The 19,573-nt window shown below is 42.2% G+C and overlaps 1 protein-coding gene and 1 long non-coding RNA gene across 5 annotated transcripts in view; both read left to right on the top strand.

Annotated features, from left to right (window-relative positions):
- The window catches only part of LOC111650431 (uncharacterized), a 53,021-nt gene extending 51,225 nt beyond the window's left edge, over positions 1–1,796 (top strand). Inside the window, exon 5 of the long non-coding RNA XR_015436838.1 lies at positions 1,463–1,796. This is a non-coding gene — a long non-coding RNA (uncharacterized LOC111650431). The remainder of the gene's footprint in view (positions 1–1,462) is intronic.
- A 6,741-nt stretch (positions 1,797–8,537) lies between these two features.
- Positions 8,538–19,573, top strand: part of pparab (peroxisome proliferator-activated receptor alpha b) — a 27,777-nt gene continuing 16,741 nt past the window's right edge. The window contains exon 1 of one of the 4 annotated variants that reach the window (XM_023400332.2): positions 8,538–8,716. The gene's annotated coding sequence lies outside the window, so the exon portion shown is untranslated. Of the gene's footprint in view, positions 8,717–9,635; positions 9,656–16,900; positions 17,060–17,092; positions 17,591–19,573 lie in introns of those variants that run through there. The other 3 variants (XM_087172299.1, XM_023400333.2, XM_087172298.1) reach the window with 3 other exon arrangements.

Genomic DNA, 19,573 nt, shown 5'->3' with positions numbered 1-19,573 from the left:
TGCGTGTTACAGAGCAGGTGAGAAACATTAACAGAGGCAGCAGCAGCTGTGGCCCTCTGCTCCGCACATGTGGGCCAGGATATGAGCTATAGCTCGAGCTCGCCCACTCTCAACACTGGTCACTGATGTTAACACTCTCCTCTCTGAAGCACAGAAAACTGCACAAAAAAAATGCATGAGTTGCAAGCTGTTCAAGCAGAGAGAGATTTGTTTGTTTAATTTGAATCATTTTTTAGAGTAAAACTAAGTACTTCACAATAAAAAAAGAAAAAATTAAAGACTCAAAAAAACAAAATTTGCAGAGACATGTTTCATTAACAAAATTATTTCTGTCTTTTGAATCATTACTTGGCCTCTTGTAAGGTCCCAACCTGCAAGCTGGGAACCAAATCTGTCGAGTGATAACAACCTCATTTTCCACCATCTTTTAGCACTGATCACAGGCCTACTGAACACTGAGCAAAGCATGGTTTTTTGGAAAGTATTTAATGAATGGAACATTGCATTTTAATAGTTTTGAGGTTCAACTATTTCTTAGTAAAAATCCAAATTTTTGATGTCACTGCCCCCCCCCCTCTAAGTTATATACTGGTTGCATTTCAATATGGAAATATCTTGGCTACAGTATTTGTTTGGGACATGCGCGCCTTGTTAGATCATTTGAATTCCTCTTGAGCTTGAGCCATGAACCGGATGACCCTGTCGTCACATTGTGTTCTGAACACACAGACTCCAGTCACACCGGTGAGGTGTCCCAGAGGAGAGTGGCATGTGTGTTTGTGTTTCTGTGAATCATAACCGCTGTTTTGTATTCAGTGAGGTGTGTCAAAGTGGATTACCTGCATGAACGGGGACCTGAAAGGACTTTGTTTTTTAAAGACTGTCCTTTGGGGTGAGGTAGTAGGTTGTATAGTTTTAGGGTGATACCCTTCCTGTCAGATAACTATACAACTTACTGTCTTTCCTGAAGTGGCTGTAATGTCTTCAGATGCCATTGTTGGAGCTTTTGGATCTGGATCAACACTGGAATGTGCATGTTTACCCACTGACTGCTAAGAACATAACCCAGTCGCAGAATTTGATAGTTAATTTAGGTATTTTTAGGCTTTTCATGGTTGTACTTTAAGAATTTATGGTGAATAAAAAAACATGTGTTATGTCATGTTGTTATATCTTGCTGGTCAATCAACACAAAAACTGAAGATGTTCTTATCTAATTTTCACCCCTTTTCTTTAGCTGTGGTTTCTAACAGTTCCTTATTCTTTTTTTTTTTTAGGATGTGTTGCTCTTTTCCTCAAACTAATTGATTCTGATTACTTGTATCGTTTGTGTTTTAGACATTAAAGCTCAAATCATGACAGTTTTGATATGAATTGTTTTTATTGTCACAATGTATGAGGATGTGTTTGTTTACCATAATAAAATATAGTGTTTCTATGTCACCCTACCATAATGCTCTAGAGTACCAGCTACGCCAAAGCTTGCCGACCTGTAGGACCTTTCTGATGTTCGTACGGGGTGAGGTAGTAGGTTGTGTGGTTTCAGGGTAGTGATTTTGCCCAATCAGGAGATAACTATACAACCTACTGCCTTCCCTGAAGGGCAGCAATCCTTCAACATACAGACAACAGGGGGTTGAGTCATCAAGCCATCTCTTAGCTGGACCATAGGCATCCACAGCCAGTCATAGCAGCGGGTCCTGTCTGCTGCTATGACAGGACCAGCAGGTAAATGGAATTTCTGTTTGCTTTTGATTTTCTGCCTCAAACAATAATAAAAAAAATTAAACACAGAATCAAGTTTGTCTTATGTTTTGTTCTTACATCCTATGAGTGTCAATTTCAATGTTTAAAACTTTGAGACTTGTTTGTAGTTGACCTACTGCATTGGCGCCAAATGTTTTCCAAGGCACAGTCATTTCTGTGATGAAGTTTACATACAGTTTATATTACAATCGAGGTCACTCTCTTCCAATGAAATCCAGAAGTGAATATCGGCTACCAAACTCAGTGTATTCAGTCTACGAGCCTGTGTTGAACATACCCAAACACATTTATCATTGTTTGTTGGCTGAGAAAACATTGGAAATATGTGTGAAAAAGCCCGACTTGACTACCTCCATCCAGTCCTGGGATCAGCCAGCAGCCCCAGACATGTCGTAAAGCCCCAGAGCAGAGCAGATGGAAAGAGGAGCCATGGCACAATCTCACCTCCTGGGCTACAGCATGATTCATATGGCAACAGATGATGGTTACAGTACTCTATCACTCTCCGGCCAACAGCACACATAAATACGCACATACTCAGATAGATGACAAGGTGAGTGCCAGCCGGTATCAGGCCAACTTGGGCATCGGACTTGCCTCACTGTCTGAGACTGCGGCCCCGTATCTCATATCAAGGTCAGATTTGGGGTTGTCATTCACGGTGAGAGCCCTCGCTCACCCCTGTATGTTCACTCTACAGTCATATAACCGGTTATCAACTTTATGTCGGAGGTAACAAGCGTTTTACTATGAATATGCATGTACAGACACATTCGAAGCCCACTGTACACACTTACGCCTCCTCAGTTTGCACATATTTTGTCCTTCACTTTGCATGTCGTAGTTTCACACATATCAGTCATACCAGGCGTGCTGAACTAGTTACATATTCGCCAAATGTTTCTGACACAATGAGAAGGATTATGTGACAGTAACATTGCAGCGTGGGAAAAAAAAAAAAAATCTACCACTGTACTGTGTCCCATGTGTCTAGACCAGTGTTGGGGAGTATTCGTATGTGGGCTGCACCCACTGTGTTAGCTGTCCTCTGCCAGCCACCATATTGAACTGATTTGAGCCTTGGCCTTGGTGATAGAGCAAAGTGAGCTGAATATTAAGCCCGATGAGACAATGGATCTGTGTGTATCCTGTCTCTGGGGTTGCATCTCTAAAGGCCATCCTCCATCCTTCATCTCCTGCCTAACTGCTTCACCAAAAAAAAACGTTGCAAAAAGCTTTGACGTCCACCCTGGGGAATTCTTTTCCCATGCAATAAGGAGCTAATGAATAGCTTTTGAGACTCAGTCTGAAACGTATCAGTCAGAATTCAATAATATACTGTTGTTTTATCAAAACTTGCCAGGAATTTGAAAAGAATAGCACTCACAGCAGAGCTTTTCTAAGCCTTGGTATGATGTCATAGCTGTATAAATGGAATAATATTATTGATCGAATGTAAGTGGATAGGATTGAAGGCTCGGTGTGGGCAGGCCTCTCAAATAAACCACCGAGCAGAGTGCATTCACTGAAATGAAGAAGCACTAAGCCTGCATCGAAATAGATTCAGCAATGTTAATCTGTGCCACGCTGATTAGAAAATGCGCCATTCGTTATGAAATATAAGGCAAGGAAATGAAATGAGTCGTTTCTATAGCAATGGTATTTATTCCATATTCATATTTAGATTTCCTGCACCTAGAAACACACTATTTTAATATAACTGATCACCAGTATAACTTCCATTCTGTTATAGATGTGGCAAAAGTGCCACCTAGTGGACATTTGATATTCTTCATATACAATTTTTTGGCACTGTAGTATCATCATTCTGTTTCTCCACATTGCAATTGAACTATGGTTGTATCTATATACTTCTACAATGATTATTTTCATTAGTAATCTGTTAATAAATCATCTGGTCGAGGAACAGAGAATCATAAAAACCCTGGTGATGTCATCAAATGTCTCGTTTGGTTCAACCAACAGTACACAGAAGATAAAGAAGATATAGAGGATAAGGATTTTCAATTTACTGTAATGTAAAATGAGCAAATTCTTAGAACCTGGAGTTGATAAAATGTAAAAAAAAATTTAAAAAGTGTCGTTGGTTAATTTTCTATCCAATTTATAAACGTTTATTTATCTCTATTTTCTCTTTATTTCTTTTTCTCTTTTTTTAAAATCCAAATCAACAGTCTGCAGATAGAGGGTGCTGTAAAGCCATTTGAGGCAAATTTGTGATTTTCATTGACATATATAAAATTGACTTGCCATGGCAGATATTAAGTATATAAGTAATATTGAGTAATTAATCAAACGTTTATTTTGATGTAGGTAACTCATTATTCATAGCAGTCAGTCTGCTGCCTCTTGAATGAATATCTCAGGTTGTAGTGAGGAGCTGACGCAGGTGATGTAACCGCCATCCGCAGTCTTTCAGCAGCAGGTGGCAGCAGAGGTCCGTCTGCTGTTGAGCCTCCACAGTGACCCACTTCCTGTACGTCAGTGGGTCAACATGTCAACCCTTTTCAAAAGCAGTGCATGCAAGTTCCCCATATACCTCAGACTTGTTTTACATAAAGCTACCACTTTATATGTGACTGGAAACATGTAGGTTGAGAAAATAAATGTCTGAGATGTGGTTTAAAAGTTTGATTTGACTAATGTAGGCTAAATAGTAGGGTTCAATGTCATACACCATCGTTGTAATTACCCTAGAGTAACACACTGCATCAATATTAACACCAGCATAATCATATTTGCGTTCTTGTTCATTCCATTTCATCGCAGCAAATGCTTTCCAGTATATTTCAGTTAATAAAACAGGCGCTGGAGCAGTGAGTGTTCCCCTAAACTGAAACTCTAATGATGATGAGTGTCCTTTTTATAACCATAAATTGCTTAATCAAGTTTTTGTTTCTTCATGGCCTGTTTTACTACAGCTTGGTTCAGTGCAGGGACAAACATGTTGTAAGTGAATGGGGCAGTTATCATTATATTAAATCGATGTGGAAAGCATTCTGAGTCCCCCATTAATTGGGAAACCAGCTGCTGTCCAGACAGAAAGTCTTGACCGTAGCTCATTACTGTGGACTCTGTTTCTGTCTGCTCTCATGAGTCGTGTTGCAACGAGCCGTATCTTCTGAGTCTAATGTTTCTCCATGTCCTCCTCACATGGAGAAATCACCGGCAGCTGTGGAGAAGCTCAGTGCGGTGGAGCTGACATCTGTGTGGGTGTGCATTTGAGTGTCGTCCGTCACTGCGGGATTTTGCATTGATTGATTTGATATTTAATGTAGAGCTGAACTATGTTTCCGCCTGACCCTCAGAGATCTGTTGCAACTACCACCGCTGTAGTGGTGGAGTGTAGCAAAGTACATTTAGTCAATTCTGTATTTAATCACAGTGTTTAGGCGCTTGTACTTTACTGCTCTTTACTGAACTTCTCATTTAAGGCCGCTCTATATTTCAACTCCGCTGAATTTCATAAGGAAATATTGTAAATCTTACTCCACTATATTTATTTGAAAGCTGGAGTTAATAGTTACTTTGCAGACTAAGATTTTACATATCATCAGCTTGTTAAATTCGATCCTTTGTTGTAGATTAAATACTCTGACTTCTTCCACATGCAGGTCAGGTTTTCTGGAGCTTTCAACGTTAGCATGCCGTTTTCATTGCAGAGATTATTTCATCAAGCTGATATTTCTAAACTCAAGACTGAACTTCAGTGTTTAACATTATAATAAAACTTTTACAGATAAAACTTTTATGGATGAAGTTAGCTGGTCTGACGACAGATCAATTTCCAACTGAGCAAACTCCATCCACTGATGAAAATCTTATGGGAATATGGTTGAAAGCTTCAACCTTCAGTTTGAAATATTTTGGATTGTTTTGTCAGACGACTATTTCCAAGGTCAATAATGAACTTACGTGCTAAGCACATAAACTGTCTCACCTCACCTTGACCAACTTCTGTGGATCGTTAGTTTAATGTTTCTTACTGATGTTTGTGAAACATCGAACTTGAATAGACGAGTCAATTACTGGGATTTTACACAATGATTTTACAAAGAATCTCCTTTTGTGATTAAGTGAAGCGTTGCCAGTGGAGAAATTTTACTTTCCTAACCTCTAACTCCGCAACGAGATGATATAAGTGTGTGGTTTCAAGACTCTCTGTCCGGGCGTATTCTGGCTGAAATGGGCCTCAAACCCAGATTCTCCAGTTGGATCCTTTAGAATCTGATCCACCATTTGTTGAAAAGACATTTTTTACAGAAACCCTTTATCCAGTACATCTGAAGAGATTCGTCTTCCTCAAGTTTGTGTGTGTTTGTTGAGTGAGTGGAAAGAAAGTCAGTACATTTACTCAAGCACTGTGCTTCAGTACAGCTGGACAAAACTAAAATCTGATGTGCTTTACGTGTTGTATTTGAATCATTTTCACCACTACTTCACAACAGCTCAGAGGGAGATATTGTACGTTGGACTCCACCTCAGTTTATGAAATCTATAGTTAATGGTTACTTGGCAAGTAAAGATTTATGTGCAAAAGGGATGATGAGCTTATACATTATGCATATGTCGCTTTGTTCTAGGTTATAATCCAACAGTAAAAGCTGTTGCTTGACCTCAACCAGTTACAACATTAAAATGCCGCTCACATGATGAGGCAGCCATCGCTAAAATTTCAAATGAATGTTTTCTATATCGTTGGATTTCCACTTCTACCTAAGTAAAGGATCTGAATACTTCTTCCACCTCGATGCATGTAAGTGCTGAGTGAATGTGGAGGTTCGGAAGGATCCACTGTGGTCCCAGGACACTTTAGAAACGACGCCCACATTGCTTTTGCCAAAGACACAGACAGAATGTGATGGGGAGCAGGATGGGGAAACAAGAGAGCAGAGAGTTGCAATCGGCACACACACACACACACGCACACACACGCACAGAGCAGCACAGTCAGCATCTGGCACGAGCTTGGAAAACGGAGCCACTTCATTAATAAGGCAGTTTATTGCAACACTGACTGGAAACCCTCACAACTTGGCCTAGTGTCAGTGTGGAACAGGGTTTTCTCCAGCTGCCATGTGATTCTGCTGATAAGCACATCATTTTCTTATTCACAGTTAGCAGGACCATGTGCTGGTCAAGGTCTCGTAAACTACAGCTCATGCTGCCAAGGCATCTGGATCAGAGAACTGTTTGACCAACTAAAATCTTTTCAGATCTCAGTTCTATAGTTTCCACATGACAAGATGTGTATACAAACAAAAATATGCTAATGCCCTACATTGCAACACGCGCTTTCCCTTTTGCTTGATTTGGATGTTTGAGCTTCGCTGCACAGAAGAACCTTTGCACGTTCATCCACTGAAGGGGACATGAGTTTGTGACATGAAGCTCAGAGGTCAATCCTGCTTCTTACACAAGTGTGGTATGGAAACCAGAAACTTCCCGTGCACACACAAACTGAGGATGGACTTTTCAGTGAAGCAGGAGACATCTTGCATACAGCAGTTGAACTTTCGCAACAACAAAATATATGTGCACATTCAAAGACTCTGTATTTTTTGTTTGTGGGGGGGGGGAAATCATATCAGACTATAATTATTATTCAAATCATTGTGACACTGTGTTCAATTTTGTAATAAAATATGAACAATTTAGAAATGCTATTCTGCACAAAATGACACCCACTTTTCCAGTCGTTCCTTCTTTTCAAAGAGAAGAGCTCATTCAAAGCCTCTGTGGTCAAACTGTTCACATGGAAGAACTGTTCATCAGAGAATATATATGTATATAATCATGCACAGATTGGATACACTGTGTATAGTCTGTCCATCATACTTAACTCCACTTCAACAATTTAGAACATATAAATACCAATTACATGTTATTGCATTAATAACAATGCCCTAATGATAACACACAGGAGGCATGCATACAGTGTTGTGTCATACTTTTACTTTTCTTAGTGTACATGTTGCTCATGATATTTCTGTACTTTCAAGTAAAATCAAATTCTGAATGCAGGACTTTGTGATGGAGGAGTTTTATAATTTGGTGCTGCTACTCTGCTTAAATGAACTGAATACATCTCCCACCACTCTGGTACTGTGCACACTTGCCTGCTCTACGTTGTATATTTTTGTTTATCTTTGTTGTCTTTATGCAGCACTGCAGCACTTGGCCAATAAAACCTATTCTGATTCTGAAATAACTGCCTGTCATTGAGACATGTCATATTTAACTTGCTTTTTTTTTTTTTTATGTTTATGCTTTGGCAACATGTTGTGTGATCAGGAATTTATGCCAATAAAGCTTCAGTGAATTAAATTAAATGAAGTGAATTGGGAGCACAAGGGAAGGAGGCACTTGGATGACCCGAGGAAGGTCATCTGAGGACAGTTCCGCGGGTATGCAAATTTTGCCAGCATGAATTCACTCAATTCAACATTATGCATCTGTCTGTCACGCATACTCGGTCCTGTACTGAACCCTCTGTTTTTGCAGCGTCTTTCTGTTCTCTTTCAATGGTCTTAGTTTGAACAGTGCACGTTCACAGGAAGAGTCTTCTTCCGCTCCCCTCAGCTGTCACCATGGTTAGGGGGCGTCCTTTCTCTAGAGAAACTACTGCTCTCTTTCTATTCGCCGAAACTATAGGTGTGTCAGGGGGGTGTGCGCCTTTTCTCTCTGCCAGCTGTCAGTCATGAGGTCACTTCCTGCGGGTGTGATCTCACGGCTCCGCTTTGTATGGACGTGGTGGGGGATTTTTTTGACAGCGGCAGCGCTGTTGGGAAACAAACAAGGACGTGGGTCGGGGTTGGGGACTATTTTTTCCCCTCCTCGCTCCTCTCTCGATCTTGCACCAACCGCTTCTCATCCCTGCGAGATTACCGAGGATATGGCGGCTTCGGACTCGGCAGTTTATTGCAAGGTAGATGTCTTCATTTGGCTTTTTATTCAAGAAGTGCACCCTCCTCCTGCTGCTGCTGCTGCTGCTGCTGCTGCTGCTGCGGCGGCGGCGGCGGCGGCGGCGGCAGCAGCAGCTGAGAGACTGTCTGTAAGGGAATTTTGTTGTGGGGCACAGAGGTGGCTGCAGCCTAGAAACAGCGCGTGTTTTAGACTGAGTCCGGTATGCAGCGCCAAACCTGCACACGATTGTTCACAGGTACCTGGGGCTCGTGAATACATTCTTCACGGATTGCAAGACCATTGTTATTGTATGGAGATAGGCTAATATGATTTCAGTTTGCACGCCTGCGCAGCTAGAGGGTCCCTTGCTCATCAATACGCAACATCTCCCCTAGATGTGAGCTTATTTATGAGTTACTTACACAATGGCTATGTATTTGCTTGTTGTCGCGCCCTGTTACTATAATAGCGGTTATGTAGCAGATGTCGATTGCTTATAGGACTTTGCTCAGTTAAAGGGTCAATGCTGTGTGACACATTAAGCAGCGTGCACGTCAAAAAAAACAAAAAAACATGTACAAACACTGTTTCAATCCGGTCCAGACATGTTGCTCTATCTGCTAGAGGCACGTGCATGACACCTGCATGCGGTCTCTTCAGTGTAAATATTGTTTCATGATAGAGATGGGGGAAAGTTGTGATTGAAATGTTGAAATCACAGATTGCTTATTGTTGCTAATGATCTGTGTCCAGCACTTAAGCAGCACAAACTGTGACATGCGTGAAGCCAATGGGTGAGGCGGTGGTTATGTATCTGCAGGTGCTATGACCTAACTCCTTAAGTAACCCTGAGGCCTTTCTCCTTCTCCCTTCTCTCTGCCTCAGTGACTCCTTCTCTGCTCCTTGTTGGGAAGATGCAGAGCTTTCACATAACTGCCAGGCAAAGTCACAGCCAGTGCAAGTGTGTAACATAATTATTCATTCATTCATTATCATTAATACTGATACAACACTGTGAGCGTGGTGTTCTGCAGCTCAGTGATTTAGTTTTTAGTCATGAGAAAGCTCACCGCCTTGCAACCCTCATTTCTGAATAACGCTGTTTTTGTGAAAGTGAAATTTGACCCAAATCCTTTACATGTCCCGTTCTCCTGAACAATGCAGAAATGCAAGCCTTTCTTTATCGCCAGGTAGAGGGATCCTATGTGTAATTTCAGTTGTCTACTCTTATAACTGTCCAGTGTGTATTTGTCATAGATTAAAATTCCTTCAGTGGGGTCATGAATGTTGGAAGGGCTTCCACAGTTAATGCGCTTGACACCTCATGTTTTATTTTTCCTTTGTGGCATTAATCGTAAATTGATATTGGGACTGACTGGATGCCACAGTGATGAAGGTTTGTTTGTGTATTAAATGGCGAGAAGAGACTTGCGTTGTTAGCTGAGATTAGAAAGCTGCTCTCTGCTGACACCCCGTCCTAAAAGTGAGACTGATCTGACGGCAGATGCTAAATCACTCTTCTAAACACACTGAGATTCAGCTCAGTCCCGTGTGCGAGGCTTTTACCTGTATTTGCTAACACTTAAAGCCAGTCTCCACATTGACGTAGCATTTACCTTGGGATCAAAGGTCTGCAGTCAGAACCATTTTTTACTCAGCTTATCATACGTTGTTAAAAGTCCATTAAAAATCACATAGGATTTGACACAGCCTCACACAGAGTGGCAGTGGGGTTTTTTTGTGTTGACGGAGTGAAGCCAATTGAAAACATCACGGTGAATATTTTTAAGACTGAAGAATAAATCGCTTCATAGGCTAAAAATTTTCCAAGAGATAACATCAAAATGGGCACACCGAACCCTGGTCAAATAGTAATTGCAAATAAGGTTGTTGTTTTTTTGTACTTGCTGGTGAATACCAAGTGGGTGGGGTGACCGGGGGTGTCTGATACATCTAAATTTTTTCAGAAATGCAGGGAAGTAAATATAAAAGCTTTTCTTGTGGTTAACTGAACACAGTGATGAGGTCCACCTGTGCTTTCTTTATTCCAGGCGGACCTCACTCAGAAGCACGTGGATCTTTACTCTGTTTGCGGGAGTGGCCCTGTTTTATATTTTCTTTCAGTTCTTATCACTGCTTGTAATTCATCATCTCAACTTAACTATAGCAATCGGAGGAACACAAAGCAGTCGAGATAGTCTTATCTCTTGTGCACAGCGCATGACAAATGTCTCCAGACACAAACCGTCAGAGCCACTGCTCAGACGAGTGCTTCTTTAATTCAGCCTTAAGGGAGGTTGCACTGCTGTTGTTTTTACTGTAGCTAGTTTCTCCTGCGGCACACTGACAGTTTTGTCTCCAGGCACCTGAGACCTTTAATCTGCTTCTGCTCGGTTGCGTTCACACCCTGGAAAGACGGGCTTTCAGACGCAGAGACATTCTCATGATATCAGTGTACAATGATGGTTTCTTGACTTCATAGACAATGCAAACATGCAGCACTTGGCTGCCAACATGCACCAGGCAAAAAGAGAAAACATTTGATGCTGGAAAACAAGCGATTACTATAATAAAATCATTAATATAACTGTTATTTGTGTGCATGCGGTCCAGGTTGGGTGGGTGGGTGGGGTGGGAAGGAGTCAAATGCAGGATATGGGGAAGATTGCTAAACAATTTTGCGCTGATTCATTCATGGACATTATTGATAACTTTTATCTACTTTATTTGTGATCTGTCAACTTGTAACCCCACCCTTTATATAATTATGTTTAAATACCAGATAAAGAATTGACCACATTGGAAAGAAACAAGAGCGGAGAGAGAGAGAGAGAGAGAGAGAGAGAGGCAAATTTTTCTCCTCTCTGCTCCTCAAACAGGACTTTCAGGTTCTTCCCCCAGCTGAACAGTCTCGAGAGTTTATCATTTGTCTCCGTCGTGTCAGTCGGGCCTTCTGCAAAGGTGTACTGAAAGTATGTTTAGCAACGAGAACCTAGTTCCAGTGACCTATTTTCTCCACAGATGGCAAGAGGAGCAATGCTAACACTGGGCATAGTTTGGAGAGAATTAGTCAGGACAAGTCACGGTCTTAGATCCATCCAGCATTTGCTCTGTGTGCGTTCGCATTAGCTTTTCATGAAGCATCATTCCAGACGGCTCTTCCACCTGTTTTTAGACCCTCTGCGTTAGGGATGAACGCTACCACTGCCTTGTTATGGACTATGCGGGTTCGAGGGCACTTCTGGCATCTCTCACCTGTGAGAGCAGCCACAGAGAAATAAGCTCCTACAGGTGCTGGGTCTTGCGCTGGGGACTGTAGGTTTGGGGTCTGCTTGAAACAAACTACTTCGTATAAAGTGTCTTTCAGCCACATTTAAAGACAAATGTGTTTATAGCTGTTCCAGATGGATACACTCAGAGGCGGACTGAGAAGCCTGCCAGAATATAGTACAGCCAGGCAAAATGTGATAATCATTCAAATGTGAATCATGTGGAACGCTTTCAGGCCGACTCTCCTCAAAGTGGTTCACGGTGGTTGGATTCATTTGAACACAGGAAAAAGTGGCCAAAAAAAAAATCAGACGTGGGAAAGGTGCAGGGGGAGGACGGACACTGTTCGAGGATCCAACAAGCATTTTGTTGTACGCCTTGAGGCTGCATTCAGACCAAAAATAGCGCTCACACACCGCCATCTCCTTATTTACTTATCTGAGGCCACTGAGTTAGCAGCACAAGGGTCTTTAGAGGGCTAAAAGGTCAACTTTTTAACAACACACATGCAGACGTGTCTGTAGATGATGTTGTAACTGAAAAAGTTTTTCTTTGTTTTCTTCCCATTCATCGAGATGGATAATAAAATGATCGTCACCATGATAACTTTCCCCAGTTGTAAAATCCCTCCTCATATTATAAACAGCTGACCAATGTTTTGATGTCTGATAAGCCTTCAAAGTCACAGCTGTGTTATTTAAACTGGACTTCCTGGATCAAATTTCACCCTCTCACTGGTACCTGTAGTAACACACCCACACCAGCGTAGATTTCTTTTTGTTTTTTTTTTTTATGTGGTGCCATTTTCAGTCCAAACGTGGTTGTAGCAGAACAAGGGCTGTTCCTGCTGTTTGTAGTCACTTATATGGTCTGTTTGTTTTGCAACGTGTGTCCTCTGTCAGCCAGGTTTGACCTTCACCTGAGCCAGGTCTATTCCCCTTTGAGCCTTTCTTATGGTAAAGTCCTCCTGTGCTGAATAGGATTGGGGCGCTCCAGCCAGACTTACAGTAAGCGGCTCTGGACAGGAGATTGTCTGTGGTATTGATCGGGGTGGGATGTTGTATATAAGCTGAATTTGTGCGTTAAACCATGACGGGACTTGACAGGAGGATTTGACTGGTCTTTTGAAGGAATGTCTTTTGTCTCTCCAAAATCCTGCATTTCTGGTCTGCTTGTGTGAGTGTCACAGATTGACACTTTTTGTCAGCTTGAAATTCGAGTAAATGGCGCCTGATCATCATCCACGTGAGCCATGGCTTTTAGAAATCCTCATCAATGACCTGCGCCTGGTTCACTCTCCCATTTTAAGTCCATTACTAACAAACCTTCATCTTTCATGGCCTCATTTGACATTGATATATATATAGCACAGCAAACAAACAAGGCCTCTGAACTATTCATATAATGTCACTTTAGCATGAGTTGGTGAAACAGAGGTCTTTGACACTAGTATGGAAATTGACGGTGGTTATTAACATGTCAGATGACCATGCCAAAGGTCGAGGTGGGGCAAAGATTGCTATATCTGGCAGGGCAAGTTAAATTCACTCTTTCAGTTCTTTGGAAAGTAGCAAACATAATCAATATGACCACTGTAGGTCAGCTGCACAGTTTAATTGGGTGTGTTAAATCAAATTATGTAATATAGCATGTTATGATACTGTATATACTATATAGTTATATAAGTGTTTAAAGGTGAAATTGATAAAAATGGCTGTACAAGATTTTGTGATTGCCACTGCTGCTTACTTTGCAGCGTGTAGGAAGCCAAAAGAACATTTTGGTCTTTTGTCGTACTCAGAGATCCTACTTCAGTAGCAAATTAGTGTTGCTCTGTCACCAGGCCTGTGAGCTGCATGCCTCCCCACAAACACGTAGGCTGGTTTGGCAGCCAGAAAGGGGGAACTCACAATTCCAGTGTCATGCTGGAAAATGAAACAAGATACACACAGCTGTCAGAGGGAAGGAGAAATGCTCCCGGCCTCATGTTGTTCTCATCTCAGTTTTTGGTGATTTCTGCACTCTGGCACTCCTCACTCTATTGTTTTTCAGTAATGCATAAAACTCCCTCGGAACAGTTTTGGAAAATTCTTCAGCATGCCTCAGTGCAAACATTGTTTTGGGCAAAGATGAAGGTAGCTGGAAGGCATTGTTGATTAAATTATTGCTCTGATCAGTCGTTTACTTACGGACCCACAATCCAAAACCCAAACATATTCAATTTAGTATAATACGAAGCTGGAGCCAGCAAGAGTTTGCTTTGGTATTTTTGCTCGATAGAGATCTTAATATATCTATCAAGTGATTCACAATTGTTATTGGTTGATTGATCAGGTTTCCTCTGACCAATTACATAATTTTACTGGTAAACCATCATTTTTGCACATAATAAACATACTATTTAAATCCCCTCCTGTGATGTTGCAGCACATGTACTGTCCTCCTAAATCTAGACAAAGCGTGCAAAATGTTTCATATTTCTTTGCAGCATTGCACTCAAGGTGGTCAGTCAAAGTTCACAGACAGAGAGCTTTGTCTGCTGTCCTTGTGTCCCCGTGTTGCCAGGGGATGAAGGTATTGTATCTTGGCAGAGTCTCAGGGGACGGAGCAGCTGGTGCAGGAGCACGGCCTCACTTGAACATTCCCTTCTCTTTGGCACTAGCCATGATACTGTATGTACATTGTTCTGATCGCACATGCAATATTTTTACTCCTGGAGGAGGATGTGAACCAGACCACTTCCCAAATATGCACTCGTACTGAGGTGTGGAGCAAACTTGTACGTCACTAGAAAATGTCAGAGCATAAGAATTTGGTTTCCTCCGCTCTAAAAGCACTGCATATTCATTATGGAGGCAAAGCCATGTCCACGTGTTGCATTTCATATTGAGCGGAAAATGCTAAATACTGCAATCTCTTTATATTTTTGTACGGTTCTGCCACCCAGCACAGTTTCTGTATATCACCACATGATTATGTAAAGAGGGAAAAATCAGTAACTTTGATAAACATAATAAACCCAGCACGATCAAAGCACAGATCATAAAATAGCGTAAGCTAAGGTGACTACAGCTAATACAGTTGACTCATTAAGGCACTTTATGGTCTTTGTCGCTTCAGTTTAATGTATGCAAGTGCCGCTCGCTATCTTGTTACCCCAGCCCTACATCTGTCCGAGTGATAAACGCAGCTGGAAAAGATTGCGGCAGTTACCCCCACTGTGAAATGTACAGTTTGGATGAACTGCAGAGAGGGTTTTGTAATGGTGGCCCGCTTGATCCTTGTGACTGATTTGGAAATAAGTACAAAGTGGCAGCCAGGCAGCCTGCGCTTGGCAGCAGAACGGAGGTGTTGCTTAAGGACAGCGCCGTTAGCTTTTTGGAGATTTCAGCAGCTGGAAACACAGAGGGGCGAGCCTGCCGTTGGTTCAGCTGTGACTACATCTGACGCACTGGGGAAGCTGGTTAAGCTGTGGCTATACTGAGGGTCAAGGTTACACAGCAGCTGTGTCATGACCGAGGCAGAAAAACACACTATGGTATTATTATTATTACTGGTATATCATTACTACTTGCTCACAAATTCACTATCTTTCCCTTCCTTTGTTATGTTCCTCTGAGCCAAACAAAGAACAGATGTGTTGAACAGATTATCAGGAACTAATAGTATAAAATGCTCAATTTATCAGCCAAGTAAACAGCCAAAAATAGCTCATGTCTTTATCAGAAAGAAAACTATGATAGATAATGACAGTGGTCAAGTTAAATATACTTTAGAAATGTCCAAAGAAATACTTGTAATGCTTTCACACAGTCAAACCTGAGGCAAAATATTTGAGATACCAAAGAGTTATGAGGAAAGTTTTATAAGAGGTCACGACACCGTGAGTCTGTGTGCCATGCAGTAAACACACCCACATCCGTCTGTCCAAATTCAGATTTTTCACACGTCGCCGCTTGTTTCCCCCAAAACTGACAATCACAGGTCATGATTGCTTCCACTCCACAAAGATTTTCCTCATGTGGATGACATCACCACAAGTTTTTTCATGTTGTTTTGACATTCCCCATCACACACGCCAACACACTTTCCGCCACGTAACGCTGCGCTTTCAACAGCCCGTGTGAGGGGGTCAGGTCACCGTAGGCCCTCTGAGGTAACGTGATACACTGTCACATTGCAACCCCTTGCAGGGTTTTATGGTCAGACTGTACGCGCTCTTGTCTTGTGAGCGTGAGTGGACATTTAATTATTATTTTGACACAGAACACGCTGTCAATGCAGAGGTCAGAGTCCACGGGAGGTTTATGTAACTTAATGTTTCTTATTTCTCAACTCAGCTCAGCAGTGGGTGTTCAACATGCTGTCAGCCAACGATCAGGTTGTACAAAATTCAGTCGCAAAACCAGTGGATTTCTGTAATAATGCATCGTAAAAATGTAAAACTTCACTGCATGCATTTGAAATTGGTCATCAAAGATGTTACATTAGTTACATAGCTAATGTTTGCAAAGGCACAGGTATGAACCTTCAGATCTAAAAATAGAAGCCAAAATTTGCTGCGTCCTGTACATTTAACTGTCACCGACCCCGACGTATTCAGTAAAGCGACCTGATAACAGGGTGATTGAACCATCAGCTATCATACGGCTCATCTGTCACAGACTACAGCTGAAGTCCAATGTCAATCACTTCCACAGGCCTGTACTTTGGCCAATCTCCATAACGATAAGAGGGCGCCGGCCAGCGTATCAGCCCTCGAGTGATAAGGGTTGACTCGAGTGTTTACACTGCGGGCACGGTCCAGGCTGAGCTCATCGAGTGAACTCTTCAAACAAATGGACGAGCAGAGCGGGCGGGACAGCCCAATCAGCCCATATTCCTACTCTAAGACCACCATTATGGCCTCTGGGGCCCTTCTTCTTACAGGCCTGTCAGCACTCAGACCACAGGACGGGTGGATTAAACATTAACCTGTGGTCTGCTCTCTCTCACAAACACACTCAATCATCACACAAACTCTTGGATAGAGCTGGATTTCATGTTGTCAGGGATCAGAGTTACATGGATTACTTTGAGTTTTTGCATGAGGAAGGTAGGGCGGGAGTGTTTTTGTTTCCTGGGTTATTATTGGGTTTTTATATATTATTAACCATACTTAATGGCATTCTTTTATAGATTGGCAGCAACACTAGTTTTATTATTACACAACAGACAAGTAGATGAGCAATCTCTTTTCTATCTCTCTGTTGCCAAGGCATATTCTCCTGTGCTACAGTGTTTTCAGTCATGTTTTTTTTCCAGCTTTTCATGAGACAAACCCTGATGTCTTTGTCTGCCTTCAGCTTTATCTGTGTTTTCTTGTCATCACGCTCTTTGCTGTTTGTTGTCTTTATCATTGTTGGATTTGGAAAGCATAAAGCTTTACTGGACGCCCCACACACAACAGTTAGTCATGGAGACTGAGTGATTATTCTCTCACAGCAATCAGCTGCATCCACACAGATGGTTTTGTGTGGATGTATACTGCATATGCCACAGGATCAGATAACACGATCCCTTCCAAGCACTGTACTTCTTGAGTGATGGATGTCCCTATACTGAGACTGTCGACTCAGCAGTGCAGGTGATTTGTGGATCACTTTTCTAGGGGAATCTCATGTAAACTAATTTCACTCTGTTCAATGTCCTTTTCTGTTAGGGGAGCAGGGGGCTTTCCACATGCCTGGGTCACATTTAGAGCATGTTTATCTGCCTCAGCCAGAGCTTAGTAGCTGCTTCATGGCCTGTCTGTCTAATGTGGGTCTTGACGGCGATGGATGAGCGTAATGTGGGGGGCTGGGTGACCATGCTGTGCAGAAATCCGTCGGACTGTATGGATTATTTATGCTCCACTCATACATACGGCTCTCTGGTCACTGGTACAGACCTGCTAACATACATTTTAACCTATTTTTTACACCATAATGGGATTTATTGATTTCAATGAGAGATTGAATTCCAGCGGTAGTAGGCTGTAGCTGTCTTCACAAGCCTGCCGCACTCCCTCCGTTGCTGATTTCAAAGTGTGAGCCGTGTGTCAGCATTGCCATGACATCGTCATGGCGACCCCAGCGGCTCTTGGTTAGCGGTCTTTTGTCAGTGTAACCCCCATCCTCCTCTTTTGGACCCTAACCCCAACCCCTAACAAGCACACAAACACATATGACCTTGCTCATCTTCCACTCAGTGTCCGCAGTGCCCTCCGCAGGCCTCGGTTGAGTGAGCACAAGAGAGGTCTTGACCTATGGGACAAAGGTTTGCTGTTACCGTAGGAACCGCTGTTTTCTTTCTCTCTCTCTGCCTCGCTTGCTCTCTCTCTCTCTGTCTCGCACTTTGCTGATAATGACTCTGTAATGTAGCTTGACTGACGTTCCTCTCCTCCCTCCAGTGTCTCTCGCTCTCTGTCTTACTCTGTCTCAATCCTCTCTAGACCTCTGAAGTCCGAAGCTAAGCCGCTCTGTGTGTTTACGATCTCATGTTGTATGTTGGTGGCAACATGGGGTTAGCTTGGTCCACGACTTCACAGTTGCTGGTAGTGGGGTCATGAGTTCAGAAAGGAACCTGTGTCATGTATGTCATTTAAATAGAAAGTCACGCATGGTGTGTGTTGACACAAAGCCTTGGCATACTGTATGCTCCCCTTTAGACTGATCCATATCTGGACATATGTGTCTGCAAAAATGTATCATAAGTTTTTAACGACCTCAGGAAAATTAAGTTCACAAGCACAAATTTAACTCATCTTACCACTAGACAATAACTCAGCTGGGTTAATGTGAGTGTTTCCTGAATAGACAGAACGGATGTTAGTCAAGCAGTAGCCCAGAAAGCTTCTTTATTTTTTTGCCTTGAGGTAGTATTATAATGAGACAGCGCTGAGTGAAGTGATTGGATGAAACAGGATGTCCTCTAAAGAAAGACCTTAGGGTCAGGAGCTAGGGGCTGAATGCTAAACAGGTTTGCTTTATCCTAGCAGAGCTAACACTGCTCTCATTCAGAATTACAAGTGTATTGTAGAGTGAGTAGCTCAGTGAAGCGGCCTGCTCACGTGCCAGGCTTCTCTTCACGTAGGGTGGCGTTTTTTAAACGGGTGGGACTATCTATCTATCTATCTATCTATCTTTTTTCTCTGCATGTATTAAACCTAAACACTTGGTTGTTTCTTGCTGTGCTCTCTCTGCCAATGGCTCCAACCCTCCACCCATTTGCTAATGAACAAGCCACCAGTACATTACATATCAGCTTTTTAAAAGACATTAGAAACGTATTATTAACAATTACATAACACATAGAATCACAGAAAACTATACTAGGCCAAACTATATGCAAATGATCTGTACTTCACATAGCTGCTTTCAGTAGAATACCATTCATTTCTGTCATCAGAGCCTCTGAATAGAGTCACAGGGAGCACTGAGGGCAGAAACTTGTTGAGCAGGCAGTCAGCCTGTCTTCTAAAATAGTTTACTGTACCTTACACAGTGCAGAGCAAGTTAAGGTTAAACTAAAGACGTGTAAAGGGTGAGAACAACCAACAGCTGCTATCTTCTAGCCATATAGCCCCCCC

The sequence above is a fragment of the Seriola lalandi genome, unplaced genomic scaffold (assembly GCF_002814215.2).
Source record: "Seriola lalandi dorsalis isolate HSWRI2012SDOR001 ecotype SW California unplaced genomic scaffold, Sedor1 jcf7180002052274, whole genome shotgun sequence".
NCBI classification, from domain to species: Eukaryota; Metazoa; Chordata; class Actinopteri; order Carangiformes; family Carangidae; genus Seriola; species Seriola lalandi.
This window is presented reverse-complemented; position numbering and strand designations above follow the sequence as displayed.